At 54.0% G+C, this 19,425-nt stretch overlaps 1 long non-coding RNA gene across 1 annotated transcript in view; it reads left to right on the forward strand.

Annotated features, from left to right (window-relative positions):
* Positions 1 to 19,425, forward strand: part of LOC121018260 (uncharacterized) — a 32,820-nt gene that overhangs the window by 10,409 nt on the left and 2,986 nt on the right. The window contains exon 3 of the long non-coding RNA XR_005785108.1: positions 17,957 to 18,070. This is a non-coding gene — a long non-coding RNA (uncharacterized LOC121018260). The remainder of the gene's footprint in view (positions 1 to 17,956; positions 18,071 to 19,425) is intronic.

Here is a 19,425-nt window from a genome sequence, read left to right on the forward strand (position 1 = left end):
TGATGATTTCCTCCCTCAGGGCACAGCTTACATGCGCTCCCAGGATGGCCTGCCCCTCCAGCTGCAGGGCCATACCCCACTTTCCTGCTGGGGGGGGCTCTGACCTGGCTGGGTTTGTCCGCCACATCAGCCACTATCCCCCTTTGGATGAGCTGTCACCTGGGGCCTATTCTCTGTTCTCTGTCAGGGCCCCGGAGCCCATATAAAGGATGCATGTGGTCTGAATTCAAGGGTTTCCCAGTATATTTCTTGGCTCTTGTGTAAATCTTGGATGCAAATGCTTACATACGGATGCACCTTAATGTTTCCATCAGGAGTATCAGAGGCAGTTCTTGCCCCCACAGCCCTGCTCTGTTCACGCTCTCTGGCACACCACTCGCTCCCTTGATTCGCCTCAGTGGCCGTCATTCTGCTTTTTGGACTGGTACAAGAGGGAAAATCAAGTCTGAATAATAGCAATTATAGGGGCGCCTGGGTGGCTCAGTCAGTTAAGCATCCAACTTTGGCTCAGGTCACGATCTCGCAGTGAGTTCGAGCCCCACGTCAGGCTCTGTGCTGACGGCTCAAGAGTCTGGAGCCTGCTTCGGATTCTGTGTCTCCCCCTCTCTCTGTCCCTCCCATGCCATGCTCTGTCTCTCTCTGTCCCTCAATAATAATAAATAAACATTTAAATTTTTTTTAAAATAATAGTAATTATAAATATAGAGTTCTTATAATATGCCAGGTCTATTATATGCATTGGAGGAATGCCTGCTAGCTGTGTGTCCTTGGGCGAGAAACTTAACCTCTCTGTGTCTCAATTTCCTAATCTATAAAATGGGGAAATAATATCTACCTCACAGGCTTGCAGTGCAGATCAAGTGAGCGTGTGAATGTAAAGTGTTTAGAATAGCCACAGCAAGTGCCCCAAAAACGTTAGATCTCATAATGACACAACTTAACCATCTAGGCTCTACTTACCATTCCATTTTCCAGATAAGGAAACAACCTGTGAAGGTCATATGACTTTCATAACCCACATAGTTGGTTAAAAGAGGGGCATGGCTCACAGACCTCAGACTTTCGGGCTCGTCCTCCTAACCCCAAATGTTCCAGTGCTTCCCCCACAGCCCTCTCTGGATACATTCTCCTTGAATCTGGTCTTCCATAGGCTAAATGCCTCCGCTTTTCCGGCTGTGGGCCTCAGGTTGTTCTTGCTCAACAATGTATTTATTATTTTAAGGCAGAAGGTGAGGCCACGGTCACAAAATCAAGAAGGAAGTTGGCGGGCGGGGGTGTGACTGTGGGCATGTGGAGAGTTGCTCTGGGAGCACAGGGGCACAAGCAAGGCAGAAGGTTTCAGGGAGACGATGGGAGTGGTATGGGGTTTCTGGGCCGGAGTGCCCCAGAAACTCCCTGTGATGAGCCGGGGCAGTTGAATGAAGAATTAGAACCCAGCAGAAGCAGCCTCCATGCCCTGTGGGGTTGCTGTCCTCTGATGACGTGGCCTTGCTGGATACAGGGGCCCAAGCCCTGTGGCTCCCCAGAGGACCAAAGGTGCTGACAGGGCACCTGGCCCTAACTCATAGGCTGCATATGAGTGCCTAAGAGCTTGGGAAAAGCCCCCTCAAAGTATTACCTGGGGTCTCACTCTGGGAGCCTCGGTTTCTTTGTAAGAAGCCGTGGGTAGCCAGAGATGCTCTGGGAGGACCTGCTCACTGCTAGGGCTCTTTTGATTGTGTTACCACTCCGAGTGGAGCCAGGCTGGTGTTGGGAGGTGGCCTGGATGCAGGAGAGACCCAGGTTCCACCTCTGCTTCAGCCTGGGATCTGTTCCGAAGTTGGGACACTGTTCAGCCTCTCAAAGTTTGTCTCTCTGACCAGAAAAAGAGGGAAGAGGATAATTGATCACACTTGAGGGTCTTTCCAACTGATGTCCTGTGAACTTTACTTTGCTCAAGGTCTGGAGAAAGGCTGCACGAAGGAACTGATGAGGCTTCTCCAGAGGACGGGTTCTCCAGGAGTCATAGCTATGAACAATATTTTCTTGAACACCACCTCAGGGCAGGCACTGTAGTAGGCACCCGGATGCATCCGCAGTAAGAACAAAGACCTGTGGTAGTTACCAAGTAGGCCAAAGACAGATTTGAGGGCACCGAGGTACACTATTCATGGAAGGGAGGGACCTGGTTCTTCAAGGAAACCAAGTTGGAATCCCTTGGCAAATCAAGGAAAGTCCCTTCGTTTCTCTCCTGAAAAAAGACCCCAGTTTTTATAAACTGTATTTGCTTAAAAGGAAGCGATCAGAGACTAGTCTGTTTCCAGGCTGTTGGAGGTGCTCATCTGCATATGGATATGCTATTTATAAACGTACTTCTATTCATTAAAGCAGGTTCCCCAAGGCCCTCAGCTGCTCAACAAGGTGCGGCCCGCGCGTGCGCGCCTTCGGCTGGGAAGGTCCGCCTGCCCTGCCGGCTCCTCCGCACGACCCCGCTGGCCGGTGGGGAGGGGGCGGTTTGGCTGGGGGCACCCGGGCCGGGCCGCAGAGCGGAAATAAGGGCTGTCCCCGCAGTGGGGTGGGGTGGCGGGGTCGGGGGAGGTGATGCTGGAAGAGGCCTGGCTCCCGGGCTGCAATCAAGCCTAGTGGGGCGGTGCCCAGGGCCGCCCCCACCCCCTTGCCCCGGCGAGGCTGGAGCCTTCTCTCCCGGACAGTGGCGAGCGTGGCCGGGTAACACATCCCGGCCCAGCCCTGCGGCTGCTCCTGTAGAGAAAGTATGGGCTCCTCCCGGTGGTTGTGCCCCGGACATCCCGGGAGCCTCCCATCCGCCAGACCGGGTGATGCTGCTGTGCGCAGGGCCAGCCCTCCCCGTGCGCCGCCCTCCACCGTCCACCCTCTAAGCGCACATCTTTCTAATGGGATTAGGCTTCACACGGGTCAGGGAACAATTTATTATTCTGCTGGCTAGAGCCAAGTTTCCCTTTGAAAAATGGTTACTCCTGGAGTCGGCAATTACTTCAAAATAAATTTACCAAAGACAAAATTGTGCCTCTTGGGTCAGTAAACGACTTGCCTGTTTGGGGCTGAGGAGACAAGGTGTTTATTAAGGACCGCCTTCGTTTTCTGTGCAGGTTTTTCAGTTTGAATAATTGTCCAATTAAATATAATTTGGAAGTCAGTGCTAACCTAGTGCCTGGATTGCAGAAGGAAGAATCACTCGGAGGCGTGCATTAATAAATCCCTCGGAGCCCCGTCGCTCCCCAAACCCCTCCTTTGGTTTAATTTTGAGAAATTTTTTTGTCTTCCCATAGCCTGTATGCCTACCGTTTGGAAATGAGCTTCCTTCCCCAAAGAATTCCTAGGCCTCACTTGCTTCCATCTGTCTGTCTGCTTCTCCCCAGCAAGCAGACGCATGGGGTTTCTCAGTGGGGCTCATGTGCTGGGGCCGGGGCTGACAGCCCGTTCTTTGATGAGCCTGCGCACTTGTGGGTTAGTCTTTCATCCATCTGACACGCACTGGCTTACTCTGGGCCAGGCCCTGAGCTGGAAAAGGAGAGAAAGCAGACATTGTTCTGGCCCTCAAAGATGAGTCAGCCCGTTGGGAGTGAGGGACGCATAAATGGGCGAAGGTAGTACAATGGGATTAGTGCCGTGTGCTCCTCCCATGGGTCCCTGGGAGAGAGGAGACCCCTTGCCCACCCTGGCCAAAGAGGCTTACCTGGAAAAGGTGACAGCCAAGTGAAGCCTGGAAGAGCAAGAGGAGACAGGCCCAGGAGGGGAGAGGGTACAGGAACCCAGAAGTGGGGGAGCCTCTAGGTGAATGATCCCAGGTCCTTTGTTGTGGTGAGGTACGGGGGGCATTGGGGATTGGGTAGGAGACAAGGCAGGAGAGGGTTGGGGCTGGGGTGTGGTGGCGCCTTGAGCCAAGTGAAGGAATGTGGAGTTTATCTGGATTTAAGGGTGATGCAGGGCTGAGACTAGGGCGAGTCCAGCAGGGCCCCTTTGGCCCAAGATTTACAGAAGCACTGCTTTTTAAGAATGACTCTGCACTTGCACAGCCCTGAGAGTGAGTGCCTTCTTAAAGTTTGTGGCCTAGTAGGGGCCCTGGGGCAATGCAAGCTTTCCAAGAGGGAGATAAAGGACCAGATTTTTAAAGAAAGATCATTGGCAGCTGTGTGCCGGACCCCAGCCTCCTAGCCCAGTGACGCCAAGGTTTAGGGTCAGGATCAGGGAGGCCAGTTTGGAAGTGACTGCAGGCATCCTGGGGAGAGGAGGACCACACTTCAGTCAAGATGAGGGAGGATGGGGGAGGAGCTGTATCTGGTGTCACGGCTAGGCAGACCAGACAGGTAAGAATCACCGATTGGCCTAACGGAGAGGAACAGGCCTCTTGGAGACTGGAGGGTCACTGTGGGTGGAGCTGCCACACTCGTGGCCGGTGGCTGAAATCTGGTGGAGATGAATGTGGGGAGGCAGCCATGCTCCCTGCAGCTCAGTTCAGCAAGAAGGCTGGCAGCCCTGGGGGGTAGCATGTCCACTGGGGCAGGAGGTGTCTGGGCCGGGCCTGGCAGCAAGGTCAGTGTCAGCGACAGGGTCAGCCTTGGGGCTGAGCTCATGACCAGGATTCTGTTCAGCACATTTAAAATTGGAGAAGGGAAAATCACAGGGTTATGGGTCCCGAGTCAGAGACTCCTGGCCAATCCCCCCTCACCCCCACCCCAAACATGAAGAACTGATTGGTAAAGTCTTCTTGAGGACTGAGGTCAGGTTTGGTGGCCTTCTAATCCTCACAGCCTGAATGCCTGCCTGTGGTTCATTTGGGGTCCGAGAACGGTGGGGGAGGGATGAAATCATGACTTGGGGTGTCTCCCTCACTGCCACACTCTTACCTGAACCTTCTGGGCCTGGCCCCAATGTTCTACTCCATCCCAGCCTCTCAACCTACCTGCCTGGCCTGGAGCAGCCCAAAGATGAGAACTGAGCCTAGATCAGTCTAAGTGCCTCCAGCTGCTGGTTCTGATTTTCCCCAGAATGGGCCAGGGGCTCTGATTATCAGGCCTACAGAGGGGTCTTCAGGTTCCGTGTTGCATGTGGGAAAACAGGTCAGGAGATAAAAGGAGAGTCACGCTGGGACCCATGCCGGGAGAGCCAGCCCTAGCTCCGGGGCTCCCGTCAGCCAGCCGGGGTGGTTTATGCAGTGTTTTAGCCCACTTAGGCTGCTATACCAAGTACCAAAGACTGGGTGGCTTATAAACTACAGACATGTATTTCTCTTGGTTCTGGAGGCTGGAAGGTCAAGATCAGGGTGCCAGCACAGTCGGGTTCCAGTGAAGGCCCTTTTCCATGTTAGAGACGGCTGACTCACTCATTGTGCCCTCACACAATACAAGGGGCAAGGAAGCTCTTGTATAACCACTTCCCAAAGGCCCCATTTCCTAATACCGTCACCCTGGGAATTAGAAATTCCATAGATGAATTGGGGGTGGGGGACACAAACATTCAGGCCATAGTGCATAGTAATTAGTACACCAACTCGCCCAGTTTAGAGGTATAATGAGGGAGGTGGGCAGCAGCCCTGGGGTCCCCACAGGAGGATCCATCCTCTGGGAAGGGCTTGTAGAGGGCAGCTGAGGGCCTGGAGGACGTTGGCCAGCTGGGTCTGATGGGGTGAAACACCCTCACGCAGGGGCCTGTTCTACGAAAATTTCTGTTGACACGGAGTTTAGATTTTAATGGGGGAGATAAAAAAAGCAAGTAAAACACAGAATATGTCAGTTGTAATAAGTGCTGTGTGGAAAAATAAAACGTGGGAGGGATCTGGGCAGTATGGGTGGGGGGAGCGCCATTTTGAGTGGGGTGGCCAAGAAAGCTTCCCTGAAAAGTTGACATTTGAGCTGACACTTGAAGGAGGTGAGGAAAGGGGACTTCAGGATGTCTGGGGGAAGAAGTTTCTGAGCGTGGGAACAGCACTGCCAAGGCCCTGAGGTAGAAGCATGTGTGGCCTGCTCCGCAAGGAGGTCAGGGCTGGAATGGTGGGACCAAAGTGGCAAGGGCTTGGGGGTGGAAGACTCACAGAGGTTGAGCAGAGACACAGAAAATGAGAGAACAGGCTGAGGGCAGAGGTGGGCAAGTTCAGGGGTCCCCGGAGTTGCCCTCCTACCCAGGAAGGGCTGGCTAGGCCCCATCTGCCAGCTCCCCAGGCCCACGGGGCCTCCCCTGGCACCCCTGAGGAAAGAGCTGGCTCTCAGGAGCTCTGCTGAGGCCCGTGGAAAGGCACCCAGGGGCGGTGAGGAGGGGTGCGGCACCTCCCCGGCATGCTGGGCCCGCGTGGCTGCCACCCCCATTCTTCCTCAGCCCCACCGGCGAGGAAGAAGTGGGATTTGTCTGCCCATATTCACAGCTATGGAGGTGATCCAGGTTGAAAGAAAATCAATAAGATGTGTCCATTTATGTGGCACAAAGGAAGAAAGGTCTGCAGACAGAAATAGGCCGGGATTCACATGCAGGTGACTTAATAAGACTTTTCCCCAGTTTGAAGAGGACGGTAATTTAGATTTGCCTTTGAACGTCTCCTTTTTTGTGCCTCAATAACTCTCAGGATCAGCCTGCTTAGGAAGCAAGGGAAAGGAGATTGGCCGCCTTCTTAGAAGACAGGCCCGTTTGGGAAGGCCGCTTGCTCGGAGAAGTTCAAACACCGGCCTTGAGAAAAGATGAAAGTGCCTTGTCAGCACATCCTCGGCCCATTGATCATGATTGAGGCCTGGGCCTGGTGCATTTGGGCTGGAGCAGGACAATGAGAACAAGGCCAGGCTGCCAGGAGGCCTCCTCTGAGCCACGGTGGTGTAAGAGATGCTCATTACCAGCATCAGGCTTAGTGGCCAGGTGGGGGCAAGAGGCAGATAAGCCCTGACTGCGGAGTGGAGGCCCCACAGGCCCTACAGGCTACCACCCAACCTTGGCCCAGGAGGCAGACCAGCTCCTACCTTGGGCTGTCGCTTCCTGGCTTCTGGCAGGCAGGACTCAGTCCTCCTCTCCTGCCCGAGCTTGGCCCATAGGCAGACTCGGTTTAGCCCAAAAGAAGTCTGGAATGCCTGCAGGAAATGGGGAAGAGCTGAGGCTAGGCCCCTTGGGGCTCTGCTGAGGAGGACACAGCAGCAGCCACCACCAAGACTGGGCTTTGCCTGCCCAGCAGGCCTGTGGGCAGGGCTGGGGTCATGCTTCCTTAGCCGGCTCTCCTCACCTGGGCTGTTCACATCAGGGATAGCTGGGGTCCCGGGATTTTGAGAAGCTGGGTGGGTCGCAGCTGCAGAAGGGGGCCTCCGAGGAGGTTTTCTTCCCCTCTTCCCAGACCTAGTTCCCTTCTCCCCCTGAAACCCTGTCCTCAATGCCTCCACGGTGCCATGTGCTTCCCCGGGTAGACCTTGCCACACTGTGTGGCTGTTTGTCCCATCCTGACTGCAAGCTCCTCTGGGTAAAGGCCGCACCCATGCACAACATGGTGCCTGGCATGGAGCAGGAAAAGGAGATATCTGCCCCTCTGCATGGCCAACAGGATGAGAGGGCAGGGCCAGGAGGGGCCCCAAGTTCAGTGCAGTCCTGATCCACCTAAGGCCGTGCATAGGGAGGTCAGCAGCAGACCCAGCGCATAATGCTGGTCTTTAGCCCCGGCCCGTGGTCTTCTATCTCAGTACTCTGGGCCCTCTCAGGATCCAGCAAGGCTGTGGGAGGGACAGAAGCTGGAGTCGGGGGCTTTATCCCAACACCTGGTTTGCATTTGGCCCCAAGAAAGTCTGTCTTAGTCAGTTTGGGCTGCTATCGTAGAATACCATAGCCTGGGTGTCTTAGAAGCAACAAAAATGTATTTATCACAGTTCTGGAGGCTGGGAGTTCTAGGTCAGGGTGCCAGCATGGTTGGCATGCTGGCATGAAAGAGCCTTCTTTCAGGTTGCAAACTGCCAACTTCTAGCTGTCTTCACAATGCAGAGAGCCGAGAGGAAGCTAGGTCTCTCTCTCTTCATCCAGAGCCTGGGGACCCGGGCTAGGGATAAGGAAGGGGTACTGGGCTTGTCTGAACTGAGAGTCGGGGTTCTGTCTCATTCCCAAGCTTCTCTGGCTTCCCCGCGCTTGCACACTGCTGTCTCTAGTGGAAGGCTCTGTTCTTTCCTCCACCTGGTGACTTTCTACTGAAGCTCATTGGCACCTAGCTGCTCGGGAAGCCCCCAGATGGACTTCTCTGATCCCCCTGTCAAATGCTCACACCTTTTACACCGTGATGGACTAGTCCTGCTGCTTGGATCTCCCATTGGGCTGGAAGCATCCCAGGAGCAGACAGAATCTGGTTCTGGGTCAGCCTTGGAGCAGAGCAGAGGTGCTAGTGAGGACTAGGCAGATGAAAGAGAGCTTCGTAGGGGCAGGTTGGGGTGGGGGTGTGATGCAGAAAAGCAGTGTGTACCAGGGGAGTAGAGGAACACTGAGTCCCTGGAACTTCCATGACCCCTGCACTAACAGTCTTCATGTGCTAGTTCCTCCCTGCAGGGGAAAACACCAAACAGACTTTGGTCAACCTGGCCAAGGGGAACGGGAGGGGATAGGTGCTGCCCCCTGGCTTCCTGGGAAGCCCAAGCAGGAGCCAATAGAGCAAGGGGTGTATTTGGCCCAGAAGCCCAGGGAGGCCCAGGAAGACCCTGCAGGAGACTTCAGACAGGAAGAGGCTACAGAGATTGGGAGAGAAGAGTGCCCTGTCTGGAGATGGGGTTCCTCGTGGCCTGGGAATTTGGAATCTGGAACAAGAGGGTCCCTTGAGAGATGGAAATGCCCACATGACAGGTAAAAGAGGACTAGAGAGGATTCCTGGACTGGTGGGACAGGCCACGGTGAGGCTGAGCTGGGGGAACTGGTCCAGCAAAGGGAGGGGTCATGCCTGGGAGTGGCAGGAGGCTCGCTGGGTTCTGGAAGGGAGGCTGCCGGGAGTGCTGGGATCCTGCAGTGGCTGCGGCCAAGATGTGGGCAGGTGCCTGGCCTGCCACCCCACTGAGCTGCCCCAGGACACTTGTCAGCCTCTCTGAACTCCTGCAGGTCCCGGATCAGAGTGGGGAACATCACTGTGGCCCTCAGGCAGGCAGCCCTGAGGCGTCCCTGGGTCCAGTTGGCTGGCTTCACCTGCAGCTCAGGAACCATCTTCCTCCCTAAGCCTTGGGCTTCTCTGTGCAATCCTTGGGGGCAGCTGTCACTTCCTGCCCACCCTGTATGGCCCAGGCCAGGGCCCAGCCTTTGCCTCTTTGTGGAGGGGCTTCAGCATCTCAGCCAGCAGGGGCAGATCCCCAGAGCCCCTCGGGGTGGGCAGATGAAAGGGGCTGCCCCTCCTTCCCCAGCCTCCTGGCCAGTCACTTCCCCTCTCCTCTCCTCAGCAGAACTGTAAGAATTATTATTTTTTAAATCCTCATTGGAATGCTAATTTTGATTTTGAGTGTCTGTCATGGGCTCTTTGAAGTTTTTCAGACAAAATAAGTATCTCCTTAACAGAGGGGATTAGCGCCTACTTGTTTAGAATCCTCTGACTGAGAGTGACAACCAATTTCAGAACCTGTGGGCTTTAGGAAGGCTGCAGGAAGAGGGGCCGCCTCCCTCCCTGGTGGTCAGCTTCCCATAAATGGCTTAATGGGGTTAGAGTTTAACCCCTCAAACAGGGATCAGAGCCCCCAGCTTGAAAGCCAATGAACAGTGAGGCAGATCGTGCTATTTAAATCCAGCAGGACTTGGTTAGAACTCTTTTATTCTCTGGAGTTTAAAGAAAACAAACCCACTTCCCTTGCAGGATGCAGGGCCTGCTCCAGCCAGCGGGCCCCCAGCTTCCTCCCCCAAATGCAGGCCTTCCAGCCACAGGTAATTCACCGCCCAGGCTCAGCTCAGGCTGGGGTGCTCCTGGCTTTATGATTCTGTTCAATTCGAGAGCACTAATGGGGCAATTTGTAAAGAAAGAAATATAATGAGTTATCACAAAGCTCAGCAAGGACTCGACAAACTGGGCACTTCCCATCCATCAAGCATCCCAGCGTGGTTGCAGACCAGCCGGCCCAGAAATCTTGGGCCCCCGGGAATCTAGCCTTACTTAGTACTGCTGCAGTTACCTTCCCCTTCGCTGGGCCCCGGATCGTGGCCCTGAAAGGCCAGCTGGCTGGAGACGACGGTGTGGGGTCCGTGGAAGTAAAAGGGGGAATACTTAAGGATTTATTTGCTGAAGCAAATTATCATGCAGGCCAGCCTTAGAAAGAGCACCAAACCATGTGACAGCCTGTGGGGCCCTGTGTGGGCTGCAACGTTGTTCCAGGACCCCCACCGCCAGCCCGCGCCTAGGAGCTGAGGCTATGCCTTGGTCTGTCATTAAGCCTGAGGTCATGGATGGTGTCGGACGGTCATAGAAAGCCAAACTGCCCCCAGCCTGCACCTGTGGGTGGGCCGTGGGACCTCTTCTGCAGAGAACAGGGGAGTGACGTGCTGTGTCTATTTGCTGAGATGATGAGCCATGAACTTGAATCACAGACCCCTAGACCCTCCTGCTCTTCTTTCAGATGTGCAAAATGAGGTCCACAGAGGGGAACTGAAGGGCCAGAGTACTCACAGTAGGCAATTTGTCACCTGTATACATGATGGTCTAGGACAGTGTCACAGAGTGTGGCTCGGGGCCATGGGAAGGGCGGGCCCAGAGCCATAGTCCTGGAGGCATGGAGTGAGGCCTCTGGGCTCCACTCAGCCCGGCCTGCTCACCCTGCACGCTGGGATGCCTGAAGTGGCCCTCACCCCTCCCCGGCCACCCACTACCCCACTACTTCAGGCCTGGGGACCCTGGAGGACAGAGATCTTGGCCAGCTTGGGAAGGAGGGCTGGTCCGTGCAGAGGGGTTTTCTGGGCTAACGTGCCCCTTTGCCCTCTCTCCTGTCCCCCATGTATCTGCTGCCTGCGCAGCTAGCCTGGACCCTGGGGATCTGCCCCTGCAGGTGCCTCAGAAGGCCCTTTCAGAGCTGCAAGTCACAGGAAGGCCCCATCACCCACAGATGGGACAGGCAGAGGTCTGACCACTGTAAGGTCTGCTTGCTCCCGAACAGAGTGATATGGTCCAGACTGGTCCTCAGCGAGGTTCTGGGTAGCCTTCTTCTACCCACTCAGATCCTGCCCCCTTTCCTTCTACTCTTGCGAGCAACCTGGAGGTGCCCCAAGCCCAGGAGAAGTCAACCTGCAGCCTCACAACAGGCAGGTTCCACAGAGAGGGCAATAGTCCTCTTCCTCATAAGGATGATAAATAAAAATAACTACCACGGTTAGTGCTTACTGTGTGTGTTAGGCGTGATTCTGAACACAGTAATTAAGTCACTAAACCTTATTCACGGCGCTATGGTAAAATACTATTGCTACTATTCCCGTTTTGCAAATTGGAAAACTGAGGCATGGAGAGGCTAAATAACTTGTTCAAGTTCACCCGGCTAGTGAATGACAGAGTAAGAGTTCAAGTACAGCCAACCTGGCTCCAGAGTCAGAGCTTTAGTGACCATCAGTCCCTGAGCCAACAGAAGCCTAAGACCCACCCTTGGCACCCACCATAAGGCCAGGTTGAATGGCCAGGGGCTGAGATTTCCCTGTGCTATGAGGGAGGAAGCACAAGGAGAGGGCAGTGGAGGCAGGGCACGGACTCAGGTTTGAGGAGACCCTAAAGAGCACAGAGCTGCTCCGATATACACCTGCCATGTGCCAACCACTGTGCCTGGCACTCCACCCACGGTATCTGATGACTGTCTCCCAGCCACCTGCAAGGTAGGAATTACTGTTTTCATTTAGCTGAGCTATTCAGAAAGGTTAAGTAACTTATCCATGGTCACACAGCTCACAAAGAGCATACCTGGGTTTCAAACCCAGGTCCATCTGGTTTCCGAGCTGGGTCCCCTGGCCCTTGCATGCGAGAGGGGACTGGGGTGGGGATGGAGGCAGAGTGGGCTGGAAGGCAAGAACTGAGAGTGACGAACCTGGGGGAGTGTCGCCGGCCATTCTGCAACTCACCAGCGCTGGGCACACTGGGAAGTCTCACCTAGAGCCAGAGAGCTTTGGGTCAGACTGGCTCAGGGCCAGAGGGGGGTTCTTGAGAATGCTTACATTCTAGGCTGCCGGCACGCGGAGGGCTGCAGGCGCTGACCCCAACTCCTGAGTCTGTGCTCCAAGCTGCCTTTGGGGCAATGGGAGTTGAACTCTTGCTCCCCCCACTCCCCACAGACTGGACAGGAAAGGGGAGGAGGCCAAAGCCCCTTGCTCTGCTCCCTCCCAGGCTCTCTCACCCCCAGAGGCTCCATCGCTGTTTCAGCTTCCCCTGCCCCCCTGTCCTTTGTGTGTCCACACCTCCTGGGTCACCGATCCCGGTCCTGGGTTCCCACGTCCTGGGAGCGGAAGGGTTACGGCTTCTGCCGCTGAGTGGAGGCTGCTGTTCCCCAGCGTTAAGCAGCTTTAGTGTCTCCTACCCCAGCCCTGATTTAAAATTCATAAATGCTAATCCTTCATAATTTACGGTTTAAAAGCAGCCCCACTCCCAGGCCCCGTGGCTACAGCTCTGTCAGAGTAATTATGCCGCCAAGCTGAAATTGGACTACTAACTGAGATATTAAACAGGGGGGGAAATCCTCGCGCTGGCAGCCGACCCAATTATTCCAAATAAGCAAACAGATTAGTGAGTAATTTTCCAGTTAAATTTGGTGATTGGTGCCAGAATTGTATGTTAAATATTCAGAAGTAAATAGATTAAAGATGAAATGTGCCCCCCCTCCCTTTTTCTGGGCTTAATTTACTGTGTATATTAAAACTTTTTCATGAGGAGAAAAAAAGTAAAAATGATAATTAAAAAAACCAAATAAACCCCTCTGGGCCTCCCCAGTGCAGTTTGGCAGAGGCCAGAGCAGGGCCCAGGCCTCTCCAGCCTCCTTGACTTCCCAGCCCTCCTGGGCAGGGGCAACCACGTCCCCTAAGCCCAAACGCCAGCGCTCCCCAGGGAAGGGGAATGTAGGACCCTGGGCATCTGGGTGGGCTAGGAACCTCCCAGCTCCATATGCTGGGCTTGTATTTTTCACAAAGAGAAATCCCAAATCTATTAGTCCTAAAGTCAGACCGTGCTGAGAAAACCCAGATAGAAGTGGCAGAGGGAGAGGTGGTCACGGGCATGTGGGCCCCAGGGGTGCCCGGCTCCTCCGGGCACACAGCACTCTCGGCTCTTAGGTCCCAGTGCCCGGAGCTGGGACCCTGACGAGTGTGATCCACCAACAGTATGCTTCCCTGGCCTGTGTGTAGAAGTTGGTCTGCCATCCTGGAGATGGGGGTGCGGGGGGAGGTTCTCAGCCATGGCACCCTCTTGCCCACAGCACACAGATGGTGCCCACTCCCCACTGCCCCTTAGCCTCCGACACTCCTCCCTGGCAGCTTGGACACTCACTTCTCCACCTCCTCCCTTGATTCTCTGCAGCAGCCCAGCCACAGATGTATGTCCAACAGGGAGTCATCTCCCCAAAAAAGCAAATGTAGAAATGGAGGCCCAGAGAGGGCAATGGATTGTCCCAAGGCACCCAGCAATTCAGGGATAGAAATGCATCTAGAAGAGGGCTCTTGGGGCGCCAGGGTAGCCCAGTCAGTTAAGCGTTCGACTTCGGCTCAGGTCATGATCTTGCGGTTCTTGATTTTGAGCCCTGCATTGGGCTCTGTGCTGACAGCTCGGAGCCTGGAGCCTGCTTTGGATTCTGTGTCTCCCTCTCTCTCTTCCCCTCTCCCATTCACACGCTGTCTTTCTCTCTCTCTCTCTCAAAATAAAAATAAATAAACATTAAAAAAATTTTAGAAGAGGGCTCTTTGGCCGCTTAGTCTGGACTCTCTCTGCCGCCCCCTAGAGGACCCAGGCTTAAGGCACAGGCTCACCTGGGCAGGTACATAGGAGCTGCACAGGGATAGGTGGAGAACAGAGAAGGAACCTTTGTGCCAGGCCAGGAGTGAGCTGGCTGGGTCCGTGGAGAGGGCGTAGGGTAGAGGGGGAGAAGACCATGGGCCCATCCTGGGACAGTCAAGCAGGGGGAGCTGGAAGAATGTGCCTGGGAGAAGGGTCTGCATGTGGGAGGGGCAGGTAAAGCGTGTAGGCCCTGGGAGGGGAGGGCAGTCTTGGGATTAGGGCCTTCCTGTCTAGTTCCCCTCACCCCTGCCCCTCAGCATACCAGTTCCAGGTGTGGGACCAACCTGAGGCACAGCCTCCTCCAGGGCAGGCCTCTTTTCCTCCCTTTCACTCAGGGATCCCCTTCCATTAGGTTCCAACTCCTGAACTGAAAGGATAGCTGGGGGAAGCTGGGGAATCCCAGAGGCCATGTCACCTTCTCCAGAGTCCCCCTTCCCTTGTTCTGTCAGAGGAATCTGGCCCAAGGGATGCTGAGAAGATGCCCTGTCCCCTTGGGTTGAAGGGAGCCCCCCACCCCTTTCTCTCCGTCAGCCTCTTAGAGGCACACACCTGAGGGCAATGGGGCTGAGGTGTGGTGGGCATGCAAACACCTCTCCCCAACACAACATACGGAGGCTGTAATCATAGGAGGGCCTGGCCCAGCCCACCGAGATAACACCCCAGATAAACACAGGACAGGCAGGCAGGTCTCTGGGCTCATGTCCAGGCAGAGGAAGATGGTGCAGGGACCCAGGACATGATTCGTCCCATCCATGGGATCTGCCTGGCTCAGGCTTCTCTGACCCCACTTAGGCTCTCAGGGCAAATCAGAACCCCCAAGAATCTTGCACAAAATACATGCAACTCCCCACCCTGCCTCCACCATATGGAATCCCCTAAGGGTTATTAACCAACCTACCTAATGAAATTTCTGCTCCTAAACCAATGATTTGCAACTCTTAAAAAGTAACTGAACGCTTTCTTCAAACAAAGTCTTTGTACAAACAAGCCTATTATGCAAAGCAGATAACAACAGAGCTTGGGTTAAATATCTTCATTTGCCACTCCCTACCCCCCACATTCTGAGTTCTCTCCGGGGAACCCCTAGAATTCCACCAGAGGGCAGCCAACCAGGCACAGGAAGCTGAGCCTCTAGTTTGTGGTTCCTGGGTACTCCTTCTGAGGGGGCCCCCATCAGGGGGTACAGCGGCTGTTTCCCCCAGGATGGTCAGGGACTGACGACAGAGCCAAGTTCCTCCAGATGCTGCTGAGGACAGCTGCTGTGGCCAGGAGGGCTGGTCCAGCCCGTGGTCAGCAGGGGTCCCACGCAGAAAGTCCACCACCCACTCTTCTGAGAGTTCCCGGATGGAGGGGCCAGTTAGAACTAGAGAGTGAGTGGGTGGGTCCTGGCCCGAGGTCCTTACCCTCTTGGTCACTTCTTGTGCAGGTAGACTCCCCCCTTTGGGGACATTGTAACAAAGTCCTTCCCTCTCAGACCTTCAGGGAAGATGGGAGGAAGGACCTGGATCATTATCTTCCCATTCTGGTCTCTAACCAGCATCCCAGGGATCCAGGATGTGCAGACATCTCTAGTCCTTATCTAGGGAAGAAAGGGTTGGGGGAAGAAAGAAAGACCCCTAAAAAGAAAAAAAAGCACACAGCACTTACGGAGCATTTCCTGTGCGTGGCCAGCATGGGGAAGTGACCGTGTTATTTAATTGTCAGCCCTCTCATTTCAGGTGCACCCAGGTCAGCCCGATGGCCTCTGTTGACTGAGAGGAAAAAGCCCTGACTTCCTTCCACAAGTGCCTGGCCCAACAGAGTCAGGGCTGTCCCAGCCCTCGGAGGACACTGAGCCACAGCTTGTTTTACAGACTGTCTTTTCCCTCACTGGGTTGGAGTTGCCGTAGTAACCAGCCCCCCGCCCCCCCCCCCCCAGTCGTGCCTTCTCACTGGTCTGCTCTGGATTTGGTATGAACATTATTTTACATGAAAAGCTAAAGATTATCTCTTTACTAACCTCAGGTAATTTGTTACCGTCGTTGCTGTTTTAACTGTTTCAGACTTAAGACTTTGCAAAGTCACCCAACCCTGTTTTCTGCATTAAAACAAAAAAGAACAACCAACTGAATCAGAACACAGTTTATGAATAGAGCTAACAAGTGGCTGCTGGACCAGCTGCAGGGATTCTGGGGCTGCTGATGGGTTTATCTGCTCAGAAGTCCCAGCCCTTTACTATATGATTAAGGTGAGCCTGAGTCCCCCTGCCCCCGCCCCGGGTTTGGGTGGAAGACCCTGCGTGGTCACAGGTCTGAGCCGCTTGCAAGACCTCTGGGGGACATTTTTCCTACATTGGGACACTCTTGCTACCTGGGTAGTTTTGGTTGTCAGTGAGCCCACTGCCAGCCCCTGAAACACACAGACAGGGATGCACAAACACGCGTCTCATACACACACATGTATGTTCCTACGGATACATACGGAGACTCCCACAAGCGCGCGTGCACACACACACACACACACACACACACACACACACACACCGGGCATCCTCCTTGGCCCATGAGAGTCAGGGCTCCACGGTGTGGCGTGCCAGCACACTGGCTCTCCAGGGGAAAGCGGGCCCTAATGTGTAGTGTTTGCCAATTTCCTTGATGTAAATACTTCCACTGTGGCAGATTTTAAGCTCCCAGTAGTTTAAGAACTGACTTGCAAAATTCCTGAATATTGAACAAATTGGCTCTTGCTGACAAAACCAAACCATTGTCTCAGGACCATGTGTCTTCCATCCCAGGCCTGGTGGCTGCAGGGGTGACCTGATGAGGTGGTCTGAGCCCGAGGAACAAGAGAGGGTCTTGGCTTGGAGCAGGTGAGTCATTGAGCTCCGGGTGTGTGACAGAAGGACCCCAGGTAGGCTCAGAGGGTGGGAGCTACAGGCGGGCAGGTTGTGGTGCTCTGCTGACGAATGACATCACAGCTACCTCGGAGGGCAGTGAGGTCTCTGTTCCTGGAGGTATAGAAGGAGGGCCAGAGGACCATGCAGCTGGGACACAGAGAGACACCAGGTCACTTCCTTTTCCTGCCTCGGCAGAAGCCCACACTCAGTCCTTTTGTCCTGTGTCACACCACAAAGTAATGAGGGCTTGTGTTGTTCTTGCTCCGCCTTCTGGCACTAGGAAACCCAATTCTCATGGATGGGAGACAGGACTGCCTGAGCCTGGCCTCATGCGACACGAGGGACCACTCAATATGTTCAGTGAGCTTGGCTGAGAGCCAGGCCCCGTCCTCTGTTTTCTGGCTTCTGTTCACATAACTTGTTGGCCTGGTGGGAGGGGAGTGGGCATCCTTGGGCTGGAGCAACCTGGCTCTTTCTGCCCTGAGTTTTCTACAGGGTCCACGCTCCCCTGAAGTCACCTTCTGGGATGATCTTCCATTGCCCCAGGAGGCAAGTTCTCATGTGTGCATGTGTGTGTGTTGATAAGTATAGGAGCTCGTGCATGTGTGTGAGGAAAAATAATTTTAAAAAATAGAAAAATAACACCTGCCATCTTATTGTGCACTTATTTTAACAAACAAGGCAGAATAGAACAGTGATTATGAAGACAGACCCTAGAGCCAGATGACCAGGGGCTAGAAGCCTGCTTCTTCCATTTACTGGCTGTGTGGTCTGGCACAAGTTCTTAATCTCTCTGTGCCTCAGTTTCTTGCAAGATGGACCCACCTTACGAGGTGTGCTGAAAACTGGATGAGTTGATGCCCGTAAGCCCTAGGGCGGCGTCTGGCACACAGCAAGTACAATACAAGTGGTCGTTATTATTACAGTTCTTCTTATTGTCCAATAGCCCATTCAATGTCAAGCACTCTACGAAGCAGCTTTTTCTTAATTTCACTTAATCCTCATAACCGTACCATGAAGTTGGTGTATTACTATCCTTTTGTAGATGAAGGGTCCAAAGTTCAGGGAGGTTAAGTAACTTGCCCAACTTCCCAAAAGGAATAAGCAGCAGAGCCAGACCTCCAACTCTTAACTCCTAGGGGCACCTTGGTGAAGGTCCTCATGGTAATGGAAGCCACGGGCAGGCACGATCGTCTTCGTCAACAAACAAATCCACAGAAACTGAGCCATAAAGAACTCCCCGGAAATCTGCAGTAAGTAACACTGATATATCTGCCTTTTGATCACCCCCCACGGTGACCACACCAGGAAGATGAAGCCAGAACAAAAGGTGGGATGGTCAGGAGAGGGTCTGCCTTGTTTCATACCCCATGTGCCTCATCTGTCATCCCTGTGCAAACTTAAAAAGCCCTTTGCCACCTGACAACCCAGGCAGGGTGTATTTGGGATGTGACCTATCCCTGTGTGAGGGATGGGCAAGAGACCCCCCCCCCAACCCTGACCACCACCATAGAGTTAAATGCGGGACTCTTCTTGACCCTGGCTGACGAGGGCGGGCAGGGATGACTGCCACTTTGCCCAAGAAGCCATGGGATGCGTACCTGGCCTTCCCCGGTTCTGCGTCCAGAACACGGCCAGGGTGAGGGCCAATTCGGAATAGGGCCCTCTTTTGCCCCTGGAGTGGAGGGAGGCAACAAGGGGGCCCTACCCAGGGCACTAGGGGTAGAAGAAGGCTGAGAATTCACCCCAGGAGGTTTGGAAGCTGGACTGTGCTCCAGGCCCTTGGCACATGCTCCATTGTCCCCTCGGGCTTCACATACAAAACACAAATTCAAAATTCTGAGAATTTCAAGATGGCAACGATAGAGCATTAAACCCTAAGCACAGGGCCTTTCTGAATATGGGCCACCACCTCTAGGCCACAGCCCTTTGTTCAACAGCTGGGTCCCACAGATCTGCACCCAAATGCTTCCTCTTCACCAGGCCCCTGCTTGATCATTGCCCCCCTGACTGGTTGGAAGAGCCCCCATCCACCTTCGGGAGAAAGCATTGCTCACTGCCCTCTGTGACAAGTGCCAGCTTCCTCCCCAGTTTGTCTGCCACCTCCTGTCTCCATGCCCCGTGCCCTAGCTGTGCCAATTAACACACACACTCGGCTGCTCCTGTTTGCCTATCCTTTGCCCGTGCTGACATTTGCTCAGTGCTCTTTCTCAGTGCCACCTATAAGCTCCTATTCAAATCTTACAAGTTCATCTGGTTGTCACCAGATGTCATTAAGCCTTCCCTGATCTCCAGGAAGAGGAAAGGTTTCTTTTCTTTCCTATCACTGTCCCTTATTTTGTTATAATCTATTATTATACTTACTATGTTCCCTCATTCGTTCAATATGTATTTATTGAGCACCTATTATATTTAGTCACTGCCTGGCTGATACTCTGTTAATCCAACTCTCTCCCTTGAGGGATAACCAGCCCCTGGAGGTCACTGTCTGAGTTCTATTCATCTTCGTATCTTCAGATCCTGGAAGCAAGTCATAAATATTTGTTGAGTTAAAGGAAGGAAGGAAGGAAGGAAGGAAGGAAGGAAGGAAGGAAGGAAGGAAGGAAGG

This window comes from Herpailurus yagouaroundi, unplaced genomic scaffold (assembly GCF_014898765.1).
Source record: "Herpailurus yagouaroundi ecotype Mexico unplaced genomic scaffold, PumYag 218, whole genome shotgun sequence".
NCBI lineage: Eukaryota > Metazoa > Chordata > Mammalia > Carnivora > Felidae > Herpailurus > Herpailurus yagouaroundi.